This window comes from Megascapheus bottae, chromosome 2, assembly GCF_031878675.1.
Source record: "Megascapheus bottae isolate mThoBot1 chromosome 2, mThoBot2.hap1, whole genome shotgun sequence".
NCBI classification, from domain to species: Eukaryota; Metazoa; Chordata; class Mammalia; order Rodentia; family Geomyidae; genus Megascapheus; species Megascapheus bottae.
Window position 1 is genome coordinate 91,124,987 of NC_143510.1, and position 20,878 is coordinate 91,145,864.

The 20,878-nt window shown below is 41.9% G+C and overlaps 1 protein-coding gene across 4 annotated transcripts in view; it reads left to right on the forward strand.

The window, feature by feature from the left end:
- Tnrc6b (trinucleotide repeat containing adaptor 6B) overlaps positions 1 to 20,878 on the forward strand; it is a 209,956-nt gene that overhangs the window by 30,592 nt on the left and 158,486 nt on the right. For 3 of the 4 annotated variants that reach the window (XM_090328774.1, XM_090328771.1, XM_090328776.1), the window contains exon 2: positions 16,926 to 16,998. The exons of the other annotated variant lie outside the window; for it this stretch is intronic. The gene's annotated coding sequence lies outside the window, so the exon portion shown is untranslated. The remainder of the gene's footprint in view (positions 1 to 16,925; positions 16,999 to 20,878) is intronic. 4 annotated transcript variants of the gene reach the window in all.

The following is a 20,878-nucleotide window of genomic DNA, read 5'->3' on the forward strand; positions in this document are numbered from 1 at the left end:
TTTAAATTATTGTTTTCATAAAGGTGATATACAGAGGGACTATAGGTATAGAATCTTTTTGGACGGTATCACCCCTTCTCTCTCGCTCTTTCCCAGTTTTTCCCTTCCATCCCCAGCCATAAGTTGTATGGTTTGTTTTCACATGGTGTCCAGTGAGTGCTACCCTTTGTCCCTCTATCTCTGTGCCTCTCCTTGTGCTCCTGAAGGCAGAGAAACATACAGAACAAGAAGGAAAGAAAACAAAACAGCAAAAAAGAAGAAATCCTCTTGTTTCCATTTCCTGGAGCTCATTTTGATAAGTGTTAGTTTGTATGGTCAGATGACATAGGCATTGTGCCTTTCTGTTCCCCTCCTGCAGGTGTCCCCTTCTGGTCTCACTATGTGTGGATTCCTGTATAATTTATTATGTCTCAGTATTTTAGATCTCTCATATGCTTCTGCATATGATAGAAAACATGTGCCATTGATCTCTTTGAGCTTGGCTTACCTCATTTCACATGATTTGTTCTACATCCATCCATTCATTTTGTTTTTTAAGGAAGTCTCACTAGGTAGTGCAGGCTGATCATCTCCAAACCTCCCAATTCTTGATGCTCCTGGGCAGAAGACTGTGGAAAGACTTATCTGAAGAGGAGTGCCCCCCCTCCATCCCTCGTCCCCCTCCCGCCCTGTCTCTCTGTGTCTCTGTCTGTCTGTCTGTCTCTCTCTCTCCCACACACACTCACACGCCCACACCCATAAACTATTTTGGAAATAGATCCATCAGTCCTAGATAGATCTTCAGAAGACTGAAGCCCTTGCCTGTTTTTGTTGTTTGTTTGTGCTGGTACAAGGGCTTGAACTTGGGGCCTCACCTTCTTACTTGGCTTTCATGCTTGTGGCTGACACTCTCCACTTGAGCCATTGTACTTTTGCTGATACATGGAGATAGTCTTGCAGACTTTTCTACCCAGGATGCTTTTGAATTGTGATCCTCTTGACCTCAACCTCCTGAGTAGCTAGGGTTATAGATATGAACCACCATCTCACTAGTGACACTGCTATCTCCATCTGTGTGTGTGTGTGTTTGTGTGTGTGTGTGTGTGTGTGTGTGTGTGTGTTGCCAGTTGTGAGGCTTAACCTCAGAGCCTGAGTACTGTCCTTGGGCTTTCTCAAGGCTAGAGTTCTACCACTTGAGACACAGCAATACTTGTGGCTTTTTCCTATGTATGTGGTACCTAGGAATCGAACCCAGGTCTCCGTGCACTCTAGGCAAGCACTCTACCACTAGGTCAAACTCCTGGCCCATGTGGGTTTGTTTTCCTAGTGTCTTGATTTCAGGTTGGAAGTTTCAGTATGTATTTTTGACAAAACTTTAGAAAGAAACAAACAGCTTGTAATTTTTTTTTTTTTTTCAGTTGTGGGACTTGGAACTCTGGCCTGGGTGCTGTCCCTGAGCTCTTCAGCTCAAGGCTACTGCCCTACCCCTTGAGCCACAGCGCCACTTGTGGTTTTCTGGTTAATTGGAGATAAGAATCCCACGGACTTTTTAGTGCCCAGGCTGGCTTTGAACCACCATCCTCAGATCTCAGCCTCTTGAGTAGCTGGGATTATAGGTGTGAGCTACTGTGCCCAGCAAAACTTTTGTGATTTATTTAACTGGAAAAGTCATAGAAACAGTGACTATCCCAGTCACAGCATGTGACCCTACTGCCCCATTCATGGTCTTGAAATCTCATTGCTCAGTAAAAGGAAGCAGAAATCTCTGGAGTAATAGCTGGTCTAGGTCTAAACTGGACTTGATGTGGCAAAACCTGAGTTTCTGACTATACCACTTAGCAGGGAACCCATTAAGATTAGGACAAGAATCATGTAAAAAACAACTAAGCGTGTACGTGAAGAGATTCTCTTTGACCAATGATGAGACATATTTGGATACTAATAAAATATTGATGAAAATTGATGTTAATAGTGATAATAATAATTATAATAATAAAAGCTGGGTGGTGATTTAACTCAGAGATAGAACGCTTATGAAACACTAGGTTTCTTCATCAACACTGTGACAAATGAAGTAGATACATACGTATGTACATACACATATGGAAATACAGAATGGCCAGGATGTGGCTCAGTGGCAGAGTGCTTGCTTAGCTTGTATGAGGCCCAGGGTTCCAACTAGAACACCACCATAAAAAAGTGAATGTGAAAGTAAATAAAATTAAACTACCACTTGCTGATATGATATTTAGCACATATCTCCCCTTTGCTTTACAAACAGATCAAGTTTCTAGATCAGAGTTCTAATTTCTAGGAATTATAGGGACTTGGGATACAGTTCCCTGGTAATGGACATACTTAGCATAAGGAAGGCCTCGGTCCAGCCCCAGCATGCACACATGCGCATGTGTTTGTGCACAGAGATAAACACACATAAATATAGACTCCTCCAAAGGGATAGGCTACCTTGCTAATACCACCATGCGATCCAGGCAGAAAACGCTGCATATTCTTTCAACAATTAATTAAAAAGGAGAAAAGAAAGCCACAGCACATTAAAGGAGTAAACAAGCAGAGTTCTTATATTCAATTTATGATATAATTAGAAACTTGAATTCAGTAGATCCTTGAGCAGTCATCACTGAGGAGCTTGAAAGATAACTTGAGCATTGTCTGAAGCCAAGTATTACATGTGCAGTACCCATGGCTGAAGCATTTGGGGTATGAAATGTTCAAGTTTGAAAACAGCTTCCTTTACTTTAGTAGTGAGTGTGACCTACAACTGAAATGCTCTTGAATTGGATTGAAACTTCCCAGTGGCTGTTACTTAAGCATAAACTCATCTTTACTATCACGCTAGTGGAAACAGCGTGGAGAAAGGCCAGATGTTGAATGGGGAACATGTTAGAGACATAGAAGCTTAATATGCAGCTGAAATAGCCTTCTTCTGCAGGTGCTTTTTGAAATGTTTCAATTTTCTTTGCCACTTAGTTTTGATTACCACTTCTGTGTAGTGAGAGAGGTTTTCGCTAATTTCCTGTGAGGGTAGATGTTGATCTGTTTTAGTTGGTCTTATTGCTGATGATTCTGCAATGTGTGTTGGAGTATATATAAGCATAAACACTTCACAAACATTGTGATTCCTTAGATGACGTCAAGTCATCACTGCGCTGCTGCCAGAGGGCTGCCGTTTACTGAAACGTCACAGTTACATTTTCCCACTGTGTGACTTGGGGAAAGAATGATCTCTTTCCTACGTGTTTTTGCGTGTGTCTGTGTGTGTGTGTGTGTGTGTGTGTGTGTGTGTGTGTGTGTGTGTGTGTTGTTGGGGGTTTTTTTTGTCAGTCCTGGGGCTTGAACTCAGGGCCTGAGCACTGTCCTTGGACTTTCTCAAGGCCGGTGCTCTACCACTGAGCCACAGTACTACTTCCAGCTTTTTCTGTGTATGTGATTCCAAGGAATCAAATTCAGTGTTTCACACATGCTAGATAAGCACTCTACCACTAGGCCACGCTCACAGCCCTACTTCTATTTTTACCAGAGAAGAATAAATCAGGCAATTTATTAGAAAATCCAACTTTATCAAATTGAGATTTATTTTCTCTTGTGCAGCAGAAAATGGAGACCAAAGTAGTCCAAGGTGGATGCAGTTAATCAGCGGTGCCGTGAGCATCTCAGTTTTCTTTGATCATTTCTTTGGGTAGGCATCTCTTGAAGATGGCAACGTCATTTCTCTTATTCCTCAAACGACTCTATGCCTTCCAGTAAGGCACACGCAGTAGGCGTGCCTCATCTCACTACTACATGGCCACCTCTTCCTGTAGAAGGCTAAGAAAAGTAGCTTTCTACTTCAGCACACTCGTGAATCTGGATTCCAGTAGAACTATAAGCAACTGCTTGTTTATCATGTGGTATCTTACTTCCTATGAATTACAAGCTTCATTCATTTTAACAAGTGTTTTCTGAGTGTCCCATTTGACAGGAGAAATGGATACTAAAACAAAGATTATAAGCTGGCTGTGCTGGCATACATTTATAATCCCAGCACCCAGAAGGCTGAGGAGAATTGCAAGTCATTCTGGGATAAGAGACAGAAGAATTCCACCTCCCCCGCCCCCGTTTTACACACACACACACTCTCAGAGAAAACACAGTAACAATGGTTTCCGGTATTATAACCTGTGACTCCCCCATGCTAGAAGCTGATGTGATCAGCAGTTTCAGGGGTTCACAAACAATGTCATCACCAGGTGAAGGTGGCTTGAGCCGAGGCCTCCCAGCCAGTGGAGCTTCTCCACACCTTCTCACCCCCCCGTCCCAGCTATTTGTGCTTTGCTGGGTTGAGTGTGAACTTGGGGAAGCGCTGTCGTTGATGTGCATGATGAAAATGCTAAACACCAGAATCATGACCAAGATTTTATGAGACTTCTCATTACAGATCTTTCCCACAGGAAACTTCTGAAACAACTAGTCATTTGGAGGTCTTTGAGGACAATTGCCAGCTATAAGGAATAGCGTGGAATAAAGCTCATTTATTATCCAGTAAACACCAAGAAACTCTGCTTATTATGGGATGATCAGAGGAGAAGTTCTATTAATCCAATCCAGCATAGTCTTGTTTTTTTGTTTTTTTTTTTTTTAAACGCAGGCTGGCCTCAACTCCCAACCGTCCTTCCTCAGTTTCTCAATCCTGCCCTGTGCCAGCACATCTGGCTCACAGCATTGTGAGGCCCTTGCACTTGCTAGGCACAGTGTGTGTGTGTGTGTGTGTGTGTGTGTGTGTGTGTGTGTGTGTGTGTGTAAGACCGGGTGGTGTTTGAAAGCATCTGCATTTCTTGCAGAGACACTGTTTTTTATTGCTTGACTCCCAAGTCTTACAGGTGATGTGACTGGAAGGACCTTGTGGAAGAAATTCCTAGCAGTTCCCCAGGTTCTCACCTTACATTGGCCCTTTCCTTTCTCTTCTGCTTCTAGATAAAACTATGAATTCTCAAACTCTAGCCTGTGTTAGAGTCCTAGGCCGAGGGCCTTGTTAGTTCCTACCAGGATCCAGCTAGGACGGGAGCCTCAGCTCCAGGTCAGATTGTTCTCTCCCTTCCCAGGGCCTGCCAGTGGTCTCAAGCTTGCCTTTCTTGTTCAGTGTTCCTGCATTTAATGTCTCCAGACACAAATTTGGACCATACTGGTCAGAGTGGAAGTAGAGACAAAGGAATAAAGCTGAGAAAGGCTTTTAAAAAAAGATAAACGGGCTTTGGAGATGGTAGATGTGTGACACAAAAGGGAGGAAGCATTTCTAAACATTCAAACCAGATTTACTCTTTGAAGAAACACTGTCTTAAGATTCTGAGAGAAATCTAAAATGAAATTTATTTGAATAAATTTCAGCTGACAGTTGACACCCAACCAGTGGTTTCTCTTGTTTTGTCTTAGTGAAATCTCATTATGACAGGTGACTTTGCAAGTCGATCTCTGCATTACCAAATACTTGCACGGCCGAGCCAGTGACCTACTTTAAGCAGTATCCAATTTAGCAACTCCAGTTCAGCTGATTAATTTGGACAGCCTTGTAGGGCTTGTAGAATTTAATCTAAAGTACTGTAGTACGTTTGTATAGAAGAAATGTCAATTTCTTGGGGTTAGCTTTAATCCTATTTAGAAATCTTGTTTATTGTGGATATCTTTATTCTTGTATCTCATTATACATTATACGTTCTGTATTTACCCTTTCCTTTTCTTTATTGTTGGGATAAAAAATGAATAGAGATAAGAAAGTAAGAGCAGAAATGAATTTGAGCAAAACATATGCATGTATCACAGTGAACCCCCTTTTTTACTATTATGCTAAAAAATTAAATGAACAAAATAGGGGGAAGGTCTACTATGCAAAATGCCACTTTTTATTTTTAAAAATTAAAATTTCCATTTAAGAAATTACTATTTTTGCAATCATAAATGTAGATATAGTGATATATAGAGTGGGTGTTGCCACTGGATGAAAAACTGACAGTGAACAAGGAGGCTGAGGTAGCAGGCTGCAAAATAGACAGCATGCTATTATATAGTGAGACCCTATCAAAAAAGAAATGTGGTTATGGTGGCTTATACCTGTAATCATAGCTACTTGGGAGGCAAAAATAGAGTATTTTGATTTGAGGCCAGCCTCAGCAACAAGCTATGGCAATTTCCATCTCCATAGAAACTTGGCTTGTTGGTCTGTGCCTGTGGTCCCAGCTATACTGGAGACCGTGTGTTAGGTCACCTTCAGAGGCTTGCCTGGGCAGAACGTTAAGACCCAATCTGAAGAATAAGGCAAAAAAGACCTAGAAATATGGCTTAGCAGTAGAGTGTTCTCAAATAAGCACCAGGGTACTAAATTCAAGCCCCTGTTTTGCCAAAAGATACAATGAAAGTCTGTTTATCAGTGCCATTGTTCACTGCACCTAGATTGTAAGACTATAGTGTGGACAGTGGGATTTGATGGTTTGACTTTTGTTTGTGTTATGCTTTCTGTTTTGGGTTCAGAAGATTGAAACCAGGGCATGTGTTTTGTCACTGAGCTATCCTTCCAGATGCTGTTTTAAGTTTTTATTATTTATTTATTTAGGTCAGTTGTGGGGCTTGAACTCAGGGCCTGGGAACTGTCCCTGAGATATTTCCTTCTCAAGGCTAGTGCTCTTCTATTTTGAGCCACAGCTTCACTTCCAGTTTTTGAGTAGTTGATTGGAGATAAGAGTTCATTGGGGACTTTACTGCCCTGGCTGGCTTCGAACCAGGATCTTCAGATCTCAGTCTCCTGAGTAGATAGGTTTAGAGGTGTGAGCCATTGGTGCACAGTTTGTTCTTTAAAGGTATTTCATAGGTGACATTTTTATAAACTGACTTGGTTCTACATATAAATGTGAGATTACTATTGTTACTATTATTATTATTATTATTATTATTATTATTATTATTCCCAGAGTTACTTTCATATGCCAGGTAAGCACTCTCTAGCCAGGTGAGTAAATTGTAAAGATATCAGACTTACGGCTGGTTTTAATAAAGGTCAAAATATTTGTTTTTACATTTCATTAAGATATGATTTACATGCCTCAAATTTCATCCATTTTAAGTATTCAATTAAAAATATTTTTAGCAAATTTACACATTTTTTTCATATTTTTTATTGTAATTAATAGAAGGGTTACATGATATTTGCCAGATAGGAAGTGCATTAATTCACATACATTGATACCCTTTCACATGGCTTGATCCCCATTTCCCTCCCCCCCACCCCTCATCTTGTTTTCCCCCCTTCCCTATCCAATTTCAAATACATTTTATAACCATCAACAACTCAATTTTAAGAATTCCCATTCGTTGCTATTTGGCAGAGGGGGGCAGCGAGTAACTAGGACTGAGCTTGAACTTAGTGTTTTGTGGTCTTGCTCACAGGCTGGTGCTCTACCACTTGAACCATACCTCCAACCTTCCCCTTCTTGTCTATTTGCAGTAAAGCCCCATTCCCACTTTAGTTTTTCCTTTTTTCTGGACAATTCACTTAAGTAAAATCATGCAGTATGTATGCAGTCTTTCCCTGAGCACCGTGTGTTTAAGATCTATCCATGTTGTGGTTTGTTCCTTTTTACTTTTTATTTTGTTGGTGGTAGGGCTTGAACTCAGGATACTTGAGCACTGTCTCTTGAACTCTTTCACTCAAGGCTAGCACACTCTACTACAGCTCCACTTCTGGTTTTCAGGTGGTTAATTGTAGGTAAGAGTCTCTCTGCTTTCTTGCCCTATCTGGCTTCAGACCATAATCCTCAGATCTCAGCCTCCCGAGTAGCTAGGATTATAGAAGTGAATCACCTGCGCCGGGTGCTTTTTAGTGCTGAGTAGTTTTCCACTGAGTGTATGAATGTTTATCTGCTCATGGGTTGATGGACAGTTAAGTTGGTTCATTCTTTAGTTATGAGTCATGCTGCTGTCAGCCCCTTCTCAGTTTGTACCTTAGGAATAACCCTGTTGTTTTAATGGAACAGTGGAGTTTCGTATTTGATAAAGTATTTTCTTATTTGTTACCACTTGGGCTTCACTATAGTGCGAGGGCAGGGGCTTCATTGTTACACCTAGAGGCAGCCTGTCTCTCACGTGCTGTAGGAAGCCTGTTGGTGCAGTGTGTTCGGGCTGGGGGGAGAGGGGGGGCTGCTGTTAGAGGATACACAGGTCTTCACTGAGCATCTGCTACTCAGGCAGTATGCTACACACTGGAAGGTAGAGGAGAAAGATTTACTCCCTGCTCCAGGAATTAACTCTCTGTATAGCTTACAGAGGAACTAAAGTGTACTACGGGCTATGGGATCCCATAGGAAGTCAGGGATAAGGAGCAGGGACAGGGTTAGCAGAGTGTAGATGGTGGTGATGATGATGAAAGTACTTATATTTTCTGAGTTAATTTCGAGACAGGTAATTTTAGTCTTTTATAGATGGCAAAGCTATGAAACTGAAGTAGGTGCTTTGACTGAGGTGTTAGAAATAGCTCAGAACATTGAGGTGTCGCATAGGAATAAAGACAACTCAAAAAGAACTTGCAAAGTTTACTGCCACAGAATGGGATGCCATCAAAAATCTGGCAGGCAAGCACACAGCAGATAGGCTGCTCCCTTTTTATCCCTAACTGGGCAGGCCCCTTCCCTCTGCTCCCATTGGCTGAGCTCCATTCACAATCTATAGCCATATGGCTTAATTAACAGGAAGTAATTCGAATTTAAGGAGTTTCTAACAGGGTGTCTTGAAGTGCTGGAGAAAAAGATTATATAGCTCCCACGTAATTAACAAGAGGCTCCGTCACCTGGACAAAGCTGGCAGTCTACAAGTCTCTCAGGATTAACGGAAAGGAAGCAAACTACTCTGATAGAAAAGACACCTTTTTCACAAAAGTCAGGCAGACTTATAAATGGCATATCTAGAATTCAGACAGCGTGGAGAGACGCCAGGTTGTGTCTTGAATGACCATCAGTTACTCTGGCAGTAGGGTGACTGAGTGCCTAGACTACAAGTATGAAGTTCAGGTGAGGAAAGAGCATGGCTGAGAGTGTGTGGCTGGGACTAGAAACACACCCGAGACACTGGAGGACGGCGCAGCCTGCGGCCTTGTGACCTGATTTCTTGCTATACCACAAACCACCTGCCTTTTGTATCAATTCCAGTTTGGCTTTGCCTTTGTCTTTTTTACTGTGAACTATGTCATGTAATCAGAAAGCTATATAAGGGCTGGCAATGCCTTCCTTCATGACAAGGCTCTGATACAATCCCTAGCAGCAAGAAAGAAATAATAGTATAAAATATATAGATGTGGCCGGGAGTTTGGCCTAGTGGTAGAGTGCTTGCCTAGCATGCACGAAGACCTGGGTTCGATTCCTCAGTACCACATACATAGAAAAAAAATATATAGATGTACAAGAGTGAATTCTTTTACAGTATCACTTTTCATGTCAGAGATTAAACAGTGAGTGACCCAGCAGACCTGCTGCTTCTGATTCCTCTTCTCATTTAGTTTTCTTTCACTTAACTCACCCATCCCTCTTGTAAACATTGAAGTTTGGGCCGGTCTTGAACATGAGATCATATGTGGTATATTACTTCCGTCGTGGCTATGGTGTTTGTAAAACTTGTTTACATTGCTGTGTAGTCTGTTTTTTTCATGCTTTATAATATTGCTTTAAAAAATACTCTGTAATATACTAATTCTGTTTTGGAAATATTTGTGATGGTCCTAGCCGGAAGATGGCAAGGATAAAATCACAACAATTGAACTTAAGATCTTAATTGGCTTGACTTTACTCCCCCCATTCTCCAGTGCTGGGATGGAATCTAGAGCCTCACATGTGTTAGGCAAAATCCAGGCACTAGTGCTCATGCCTGTAATCCTAGCTAGTTAGGGGCTGATGTGAGGATCTTCATTCAGTGTTGGCCTGGGCAGGTAGATCCGAGAGACTGTTATCTCTAACTAGCCGGCCAAAAGCTGGAAGGGTAATGTCACTTAAGAGGTAGAGCGCCAACCTTGAGCTAAAATGCCAAGGGAAAAAGTATGAGGTCCTGAGTTCAAGCCCTAGTACATGCACAAACAAACCAAAACACATATTAAGCCAGAACTGGACTACTGAGTGATCCCTAACCCATATCTGTCTTTAAATAATTAAGATTTTTTTGTGTCCTATTTAAGAAGTCATTTTCTGTCTTCATATTATAAAGATATTATTCCATAAGATCCTCAAAAATCATATTATTTTTCTTCTACCTGTAGGTATGTAGTTTGTTAGAATTTATTTTCATAGCTGGTATTTTTAACTTATTAATGATTCTCTATATTCAATCATTTTTTTGCCAGTCCTGGGCTTTGAACTCAGGCCTGGGCACTGTCCTTGGGCTTTCTCAAGGCTAGAGCTCTACCACTTGAGCCATAGCACCATTTCTGGCTTTTTGCTACGTATGTGGTATCGAGGAATCAAACCTGGGTCTTCATGCATGCTAGGCAAGCACTCTACCACTAGGCTAAACTCCTGGCCTTATTCAATAATTTTTTTAAATGTTTTATCCAGATTCCCTTCAGCAAGGCAGTTGTCTGAATTGCCTATACCCAGAAGCAAAAATAATCTTATTTTTTAGAATGAAAACTCAGATTTAATTAATCCACAAAATATCATTAAATTCTTGTCAGTTTGTCATGTCAAATTTGTTCAGGTCATGTAACAGATTGACACCATTCCAGAGAAATCTTTGGAAAATTTTGTTTTTACTTTAATCTGAAAATAATCTCTTTTTGTTTTTTATTTTGGGCTTAATCGTGTGTGTGTGTGTGTGTGTGTGTGTGTGTGTGTGTGTACACAAATCTGTCTTGTTGGGGCCAGGAGTTTGGCCTAGTGGTAGGGTGCTTGCCTAGCATGCACAAAGACCTGGGTATCACATACATAGAAAAAAGAACTGGAATCAGTGCTGTGGCTTAGGTGGCAGAGCTCCAGCTTTGAGAAATCCAAGGACAGCGCTCAGGCCCTGAGTTCAAGCCCCGGGACTGGAGAAAACACACACACACACACACACACACACACACACACACACACACACACACACACACACACGTCTTGCAAAGGAGCCTTAATGAATATACTTACTAAAAAAAAATAACTTTTTTTTTTTTCGTTGGCCATGGGTTCTTGAACTCTGGGCCTGGGTGCTGTCCCTGAGCTCTTCAGCTCAAAGCTAGCACTCTAGTTTTCTGGTGGTTAATTGGAGATTAGAGTCTCACGGACTTTTGGTTCCCGGGCTGGCTTTGAAGTGCAATCCTCAGATCTCAGCCACCCGAATAGCTAGAATTGCAGGCATGAGCCACTAACGCCCAGCTAAAAAATATTTTCAAAAGGATGGAAAAACTATATGCTATAGGTTCATGACTATTTTCTATTTTTGTATATTATTTTCTCAGTTAAAAGGGAGGCCAAAAAGGAGCTTCTGTTTGCTCAGAACTTCTCTCAGGTTGTTGCACTTTTTGCAGAATAGTTTTAGAACACTAATCACAGGAAGAATTCAAGTAAAAGAATGTCTACTATCCAACATTAGTGTGGTAAGAAAGCAGATTAGCATGATACTGCCAACCCCTTTTTCTCTGGTTACTGCCGAATTTAAACCTCTCTGTTAGCCAGAGATGGACTCTATGCCAACCACATCCAGAATGCTTTTAGTTTATGCTACAAAATAGGAGAAACTGTTTTCAGTTGATGGCAGCTAGATCAGTGACATACGATGCTCTGGAACTGTTTTTACAGCAAGCAAGATGCATGGGGACAGAACAGCAAACTCACATGGTTGTTGGCACAGAAAAGCTGGCTACGTGGCTGATGTTAAATTTGCCTTTCAAGGCAGCCAGATCAAGAAATGGCGGGAGGCTTTTGCAGTTCATAAACACAGCTTGGGGAAGCCATGGCTAGGCGTTGCCGGGGAGCCTTGTGCAGCTTCCAGCAGCAGAGCACAGGGGAGGCGCCAGAAAGGAAAACCTGACGTGGCCTCCGGGGAATGTTGCCCAGCGTACCGAGGCTCCCTGAAGGCAGAGAGCCTTCCAGGCCCTGTGTCCAGTGCCAGCCTGCCTTTCCCTGGCCACCTCCATCTTTGAGATTTACCAGGAATGCAGCGGCTTCCCTGCGCTGCTAGGACTAAGCAGGTATTTGTCTCCAGGGCAGGTGGGCACAGCAGCCACACCCTTCCTCCATACTCAGCCCCCTTAGCCATGAATGGTTCCCAGAATGCATTCTGGGGTCTCCTCACCACCATCTGATACCCTTTTAGAGGGTCCTCAAAGTCCCAACTAATTGAGTGCAGTATTCCTAAACACATTCTCTCCTGTGGCTGCAGAGCTTGTGATAGGATAGTAGACGGAAAACCCAAGCTCCAACCATGATCCACTTGTCATCCTCTTGCTCTCCCCTCCCTGACCCACTCCTCTTCCTCTCTGTGTATCTATTCCCTCTTCATATAGCTACACATAGATATATCTAGCTATATCTATCTCATATATATGGGACCTGAGGGGGGGAGAGAGGGGGGGAAGCAGAGAGAGTGTGTTGAACTCTGGTGGCTTGCACCTTTAATCCTCAGGAGGCTGAGATCTGAGGATTGGGGTTCAAAGCTAACCCAGGCAGGAAAGTCTGTAAGACTAATTAGCCACAAGAAAACTGAAAGTGCCACTGTGGCTTAACGTGGTAGAGCACTAGCCTTGAGCAAAACGAGCTCAGACAGTGCCCAGGCCCTGAGTTCAAGCCCCATGACTGACCAAAAAAAGGGGGGAGTATCTATATATCTCTATCTATCTATCTTTGGCAGTACTGGGATTTGAACTTGAGGCCATGCTCTAAGCAAGTGCTCTACCCCTTGAATCATACCTTCATCTCTTTTGTTGTGTTTACATCTTACTATTTTGCTTAGGTCAGCTGTGGATTGTGATCCCCTTACCTTCCTCCTCCCCATCTAACCTGTCAAGCCAGACATATAAGATTATTGTCAAATTGTAGAAGTGGTGATTTTCTTGGGGATTTAATCCTTTGAAATAGATATAATTTGAATTTTTGAAATGTGATACCTTATTGGTAGATTTTAATGAACTAATATTTTAAAGATTTCGTAGTTTTACTTTGCGGTATTGTAAATATTGATAGTTATAACTAACATAGAGATAATTTATAGTTGTCAGTAATTTTTTTTTTGTCCATCCTGGGCATTGTCACTGAGCTCTTCAGCTCAAGGCTGTCGCCCTACCCCTTGAAGCCACAGGGCTACTTCCTGTTTTCTAGTAGTTAATTGGAAATGAGAGTCTCACGGACTTCTTAGTGCCCAGGCTGTCTTTGAACCTCAATCCTCAGATCTCAGCCTTCAGAGTAGCTAGGATTACAGGCATGAGCCACCGAGCCCGGCTGTTGTCAGGAATTTTATGAATGAAATGGAGTTCCAGGCAATGGGTTTGAGAAACACTGACTTAAATTTTATTAATCTCAGACGTGTTCTCTCTCCCCGCCCCTTAAGATGGCGTCTTTAAACTTCTGTGCCCCATCGCTGGTGTGAAGTTGTGAATTTCCTCCCCCCTCCTTGTCTACAGTATAAGTGACATGGATCCTGTGTTAGGTGAGAGATTTCTTTGAGACTGCCAAATTGGATAGTGCTGGGCATGGTGTAAACACTTGTATTGTTTCCTTCCCTTTCAGTGTTGGATTCTCTAGTTTACCTAAAGAGAAATGGTCATTTCAATATTTGTGAGCAACTTCAATAGAAATAGCCCTTTGATTAAAAAATATAAAATTAATATACATTATGGAAGGCAAAAAAGATTTTTCTTTTATCATCAATAAGTGGATTACAGAAGCATTCTTACTAAGCTGAGCATGAAAGTACATGCCTGTAATCCCAGCAGTCTTGGAGACTGAAGCTGGAAAACTGAGACGTATGGAAAGTTTGAGCGTAGCCTAGTAGGATATATATGTATTTATATATATATATATATAATTTTAATTTATTTTTTAAATAAAAGCACTTTGGCCAGGTGCCAGTGGCTCATATGTATAATCCTAACTACTCAGGAGGCTTGAGTTCTGAGTATCGAGGTTCAAAGCCAGCCTGGGCACTAAGAAGTCTGTGAAACCCTTATTTCCAGTTAACCACTGGAAAACCAACACTGTGGCTCAAGGGGTAGGGCAGTAGTCTTGAGCTGAAGAGCTTAGGGACAGCGCCCAGGCCCAGAGTTTAAGTCCTATAACTGACAAAGAAAGAAAGAAGGAAGGAAGGAAGGAAGGAAGGAAGGAAGGAAAGAAAGAAGGGAAGGAGGGAGGGAGGGAGGGAGGGGGAGGGGGGAAGGAGAGGAAGAGGAAGAGGGAGAGAACCACAACAATAAATGGAATAAATGGTAGTAGGAATACTAGAATAGCTGGAGACTAGAATTGACAGTTTGGTTAGAGAAAGGAGAATGTTGCCCGATTTCTGATTTGAGTGACTTGCATGGGGTGGGCTGCTTGCATTGTAACTGTTGAGTTTTAGGACTTGTAGTAGACAAGGTGAAATCTGTTAGCATTAGGTAATTATTTAGAGGTCCTGGAGCTTATAAGAGCATTCAGCACTTGAAAGAGTTTGCAAACATCAAGATGCCTGGGAGCTTTGAGGGTCACTTGGACCCAGGAATGCCAGACCATCCCATTTCCTAAAAGAAGGAAGTACTTTGGAAAGGACCCTTTTCGCTTGCCTGTCCTCTGCTGTGACTCCTGTCCTCCCTCCCTGAATGTAACCAAATGTCTGGAGACCTGAAAAGAAACAGGCGAAGGACTGAGTTGGTTGCAGTCTCCTCCTAAACGTGTCTGATAAGTGCGTATTTAATATTGAGCTCCTTTATGAATTTGTGTGGAGTTTGAACTGATGATCAGTCAAGCAAAGTTGTGGCTTGGCCTGGGTAGAAACTTTAGAGAATTACAATTCGTCACTGTGTTTTGCTTGTTTGCTTGTACTTATACAAAAGGAAGGAATTGATTTGGTGCATGTGTACCAAAGGTCACACATGCCACATAGCCCTGAGTCCGCCATGAGCACCAGACCCAGCCTGGCAGGTGCTGCCAACTGAAGAGTGCTATTTGATGGGGAGACATCTGTCCTGGCAGGGTGATTTCCTGGGCTCCTGTTGCTGTTCAGTTTAGCCTATGTTTGTTGAACTAATACTCAGCAGATTCAGTGCTGAGTAGGACACAGACTATGCAGTGAGAAGGTGGATTAGCAAAATGACTAAGCCCAGAGAGCAGACAGAACTCCGAGGCAGACAGTGAGGGAGTTAACAAGGGCCAGCACTGCAGTACATGAGAACGCGGACAGCAAGCCTCGAGCCATGTGAATAGAATGGAAAGACAAGTGGTTCTGGAGAGTTCTTGGCAAATATTTGCTCTAAAATAATGGATTATTGACTGAATTCAAGCCACACCACACATATACAAAGATCAATCCAACTGTTTTTTTTTCTTTTTTGCCAGTACTGGTGCTTGAACTCATCTCTGTCCCAGAGCTTTTTTTGCACAGAGCTAGTGCTCTACCACTTAAAATAGTTTGAAATCATTAGTAAGTTCCGCTTGTGACTTTTTGGGTAATTTATTGAAGTCAGAGTCTCACAGACTTTCCTACCCATGCTGGCTTTGAACCTTGATCCTTAGGTCTCAGATTCTTAAGTAGCTAGGATTACAGGTATAAGCCAGTGCCACCCATCTCTCAACTTACTTTTGAGAAAGGACTGCTAGGATAAACAATAGTAGAGACAGCAATGTTTTATTTGAAGTGTATCGATTCAAGCAATATTAAATATGCAGAAGTGGTTATTGTAATATAATTGAGGCCTAAAGCCATGGGAAGTGAGATGTACTGTCACTCATATGCTGAAGAAATTACCACTGTTTGATTTGGAGATGGGAAAGGGAGTCACAGAAATAGTGAGACAGCGCACGTGGTGGCTCACACCTGTAATCCTAGCTACTCAGGAGGCTGAGATCTGAGGATTACAGTTCAGAGCCAGCCTGGACACTAAAATCTGTGAGACTCTTCCCTCCAGTTAACCTCTAGAAAATGGGAAGTAGCGCTGTGGCACAGGGGGTAGGGTGGTGGCCTGGAGCTGGAGAGCTTAGGGACAAGGCCCAGGCTCAGGGGTAGGGTGGTAGACTTGAGCTGTAGAGCTCAGGGACAGAGTCCAGGCCCAGAGTCCAAGCCCCACAACTGACAAAGGAATAGTGAGACAAAGGACAAAGGGTGAACCAATGCCACAGGGATACTTACAACACGCTGTGTTAGAAATGAACTTTCCAGCTCAGGGAAGGGGAGCTGGGGCGGGAAAGCAGGAGAAAATGAGGGAGGGAGTAACAGTGTTCCACAAGAACTGTACTCATTTCCTTCCTTATGTAACTGTTAACTCCTCTGTATATCACCTTTACAGTAAAATGTAAACAAATAAAAAATAAAAAGAAATTACTGGTGAGCTACATCCCCAGCTTTCAGTCCACATTCTTAATAGTCATGTGGCTTTTATTGAGTGGAGTTTGGGTGTTCTGTCCTATATTAGGCATTTTATGCATATTTAATTTAAACTTGGAAAGTGTTTTTGAAGCCAAGTATGGTGCTGTACAATCGTAATTCTAGTTACATAGGAGGCAGAGGCAGAAAGACTGTGAGTTCCAGGCAGTCTGAGCCATAGAGCAAAACTCTTGTCTCAAAAACTATGTGTGAAATCCTGGGTTCAATCCCCAGTGCCACAGGTACCTCTGAAAAGTGCTGCTCCTGTCCAGTGGGTCTGAGGGTCAGGCCAGGGGCTCACCAGGAGCTGTACTTGATGGAGGCTGCCCCACTGCTGCTTCTCCTGTCAGCCTACCTGCTGCATGGGAGTCACTGTGATTTTTCTCTCTTTCCAGGGTTTTGGGTTTTTTTGCACTGAATGTAACCTAGACTCATCGTCTCGGCTGGTGTCCCAGGATACTGTCAAAGGTAAATTTTAAAAACTTAAATCCACCATGTACTTGGAATAAAACAGGAGTATTGGCCTAGGGGTAGAGTGCTCGTCTAGCATGCATTAAGCCCTGGGTTTGATTCCTGGTACCACATACATAGAAAAAGCCAAAAGCCAGTGGTGCTGTGGCTCAAGTGGCAAAGTGCTAGCTTGAGCAAAATAAAGTTCAAGGAAAAGTGTGGAGGTGGCCCACACCTATAATCCTAGCTACTCAGGAGGCTGAGATCTGAGGTTCAAAGCCAGCCCGGGAACAAAAGGACCTGAGACTCATATCTCCAATTAACCTCTAGAAAATGGGAAGTGGGGTTTAGCTCAAGGAAAGGGTGGTAGCCTTGAGGTAAAGAGCTCAGGACAACACTCAGGCCCAGGGTAGGATGGTAGCCTTGAGCTGAAGAGCTCAGGGACAGCGCCCAGGCCAAATTCAAGCCCCATGACCCACAGAATAAATAAATAAACTAAAAAAAGTCCAGGGACAGTGACTTGGCCCTGAGTTCAAGCCCCAGGACTGGCAAACAAACAACAACCAAAAAAAAATAGGAGGATTACTTGTAAAAAGAAACAAATACGGCAATATTATTTCCTGTGTTCCTTTTGATGGCTGTTTGAAGTGGTAGTCCCTGCTTTGGTAGTTCTATTTGTCTGTCTGTCTGCAGAATACCAGAGATTGAACTCATGGTCTAACACAAGCTAAGCAAATGCTTTGCCACTTGACCTATGACCACATCCTTTCTGTTTTTATTTTTCAGACAAGACTTTTGTCTAGCTTTTTGAAATATGAAGTACATTATTTTTATCAATAGTCACTCTGTGCCATAGCACATTTGAGCTGGGAACAAACTTTTTTTTTTTTAAATGGGGTTTGAACTCTGGGCTTGGGCCCTGTCCCTGACTGCTTCAGCTCAAGGCTACTGCCCTACCCCACCTCGCCCAGCAAACAAACTTATTTTTAATGTCTGGTGAGTATCCTGAACACCTTGCTAAGAACATATGTATATTTTAGAATATTTCTTTCTGCCTAGTTTTGTGGGTAAAAGTACAAACTGTTAATTTATATTACTATTTAAGCAAGATTAATTAAATTAAGTGTTTTTCAAAGATAATGGTTAATAACTGACAAAGAATGATTCATCTGCCTTACAGCCAAAGGTCACCCTACTGTTCTGCATTAGCCTAGTACTATCTAGCATGTTGTAGGACTCAGTAGATGTTTATTAAACTAATCCATATTGAGGTTTTTAAAAAAATTTTTAGTGATAGTAGGGTTAAACTTGGTCTCATGCTCAGTTAGACAGGAATTCTTCTACTTGAACCATGGCCTCAGTTCTTTTTGCTTTAGACCATTTTCAGTTAGGGTCTTACATTTTTTTGCTTAAAGCTAGTGATCCTTTCACTGTACTTTCTTTGATTCTGGGTTTACAGGCATATACCACCATACCCAACTTGTATTACATTAAATTTTTTTTTAAAAAAAGCACTTGAGTTGGTGAATTCTTACTTTAAAACTCATATTAAATGGCAGGCGCACAATTTAAACTAGGCTGAACATAGAAATTAAGAATAGTAGCTGGGTGCCAGCTACTCAGGAGACTGAGGTCTGAGGATTGAGGATTGCAGCTCGATGCCATCTCAGGCAGGAAAATCTGTGGAACTCATCTGTGAACTCACCAAAGAGCCAGAAGTGGAAAGGTAGCTTAAGTGGTAGAATGCTAGCCTTAACAAAAAAGTTAAGGACCCAGACAGGTTCACATCTGTAACCCTACCTACTCAGTAGGCTAAGATTAAGTGTCATACTCAGAGCCAGCACAGGCAGGGAAGTCCATGGAGGAAAAAGAAAAAAGAAAAAATGAAGAATTAGTATTAGACATCAAGGGGTTTACTCTGAAATCCCTGTTACACATACAGTGATGGGGAAACCTTTTTTTCTGCCCACGGCATTTCGATGTATCTCACATCATTTTAAGTCCATACCAGATTATCCACACAGGCAGGCAGGCTGCAGACAGCTGACAAGAAGTGTAGATGATGCATATGTGTGTGACCCCATCTTGTACCAATTGATTTCAAGTGCCTTCCATGGCACAGGGTCAGAAGTTCCTTACCCCGATAGGATCTATGTGAGCAAATTATCTCAGTAAAGTGTTACCTATTCTATAGTAGAAATCAGACACGTCACTGAGAAAGGACTTGTCACTTCTCCCTAGAGAGGGTCAAGAAATATTTTTTACAAGTCAAGTGTGTATGTGTGTTTGTGTGTGTGTGTGTGTGTGTGTTTGCGTGTGTGTGTGTGTGCGTGTGTGTGTGTAATAATACTCAGCCTCGAACTTAGAATCTCAAAGTTTTGCTTAGCTTTTGTGCTTTTGGCTAACACAACCACTTAAGCCACAATTCTACTTCCAAAAATTGAGTCTAAAACAACAAGTAGAGTGGTAGAGTGTTGGTTTGCAGCAGGCAAGAAGAGTAAAGCAGAAGGAGTGATGGGAACAAAAACAGGGAAATCTGAACCAATCTGGCATAATGGTAAAGCTGCAAGTATTTTTTAGTATGGCGGCAACAAGGAAACCAGGCAAATGAGGCTGGAGTGACATGAAGGCCAAATAGGACCCCAGAAGATCTTGAATTATGAGTATATTTGACAACTTTTAGAGAATATTTGCATAGGATCTGAATCACATTACTCATATTAGCATTCACATTTGTTGAGTCATGTCCTGTGTATGTCAATTGCTTTTACATGTGTGGCAGAGTAGTGACAGCTCAAGATGAAATGTTACACACGTGTTGTCACATCTTCTCCTGACAGCTTTGGTGTTACCTCTTCATCCTTCTTCATGGAAGTGGGCTTTGCTCTGCTTCTTCCAGTTCTGTAGTGATGCCCTGCTTACCTCACACAACTCTTAAGTAGCGTCCTGCTCAGACACACTCCTACTTTCCTCTTCTCCCATCTGACAAAAAAATAGCCAGATTGACTGAGACCCTTAGATACAATTGAGGCTGTACCCTTCAAAGAAGAATGTTGCTCAGGGCCGGGAATGTAGCCTAGTGGTGGTGTTCCCTTAACATGAGTGAAGCCCTGGGTATGATACCTCGGTATCACACACTCAGAAAAAACTGAAAGTAGTGCTGTGACTCAAGTGGCATAGCACAAGCCTTGAGTAAAAAGTATCCAAGAACAGTGCCCAAACCCTGAGTTCAAGCCCCAGGACTGGCAAAAAAAAAAAAAAGTTACCCAGGCCTTTATGTTTTGTTTTTTGTGTGTGTACACACACGTATATGTACATGGTAAGTACTGAACAGAGCCTAGCAAATGCTAAGTATACCCTCTACCTTTGAATTATACCCTAGCCTATCAAGATGTTTTAAAGAAGCATTAAGAACTATTTTTATTAGTATACATTAATTATGGAGGAGAAAATTTAATTGTGACATCTCCCTGCATATATATATTCTTACCCACTCTAACACTGCCCTGTCTTTGATTTCTCCTTCCTATAACAATCTCATCAGGTTTCATTATTCTGTTTTCATACATGCAGATGGTCATACATGCAAGGATGAGCTTCATCCAAGTTAGGCCAGCCCCCCTTGCTGGCACACCCTTCCATCTGTTATTTCTCCATCCCTCTCTCCTCACCCCTATTGGTCAACAGCTTTTATTGCTGTTCTTTATGCTATTTTCATATATAGTTGGAATGTATTTCAAATTATTCACCTTCTATCTTTTTCTTTTTCTCCTTCTTCTAAGTAGTTTTTAGTTAGACTCATGTTCTGTGTTTATACAAATATGTAAATATGTATGTAAGTATTATATGTATGAATAAGTGTGTTTTTTTATCTAGCTTTCATATAGCCAAGAAATTT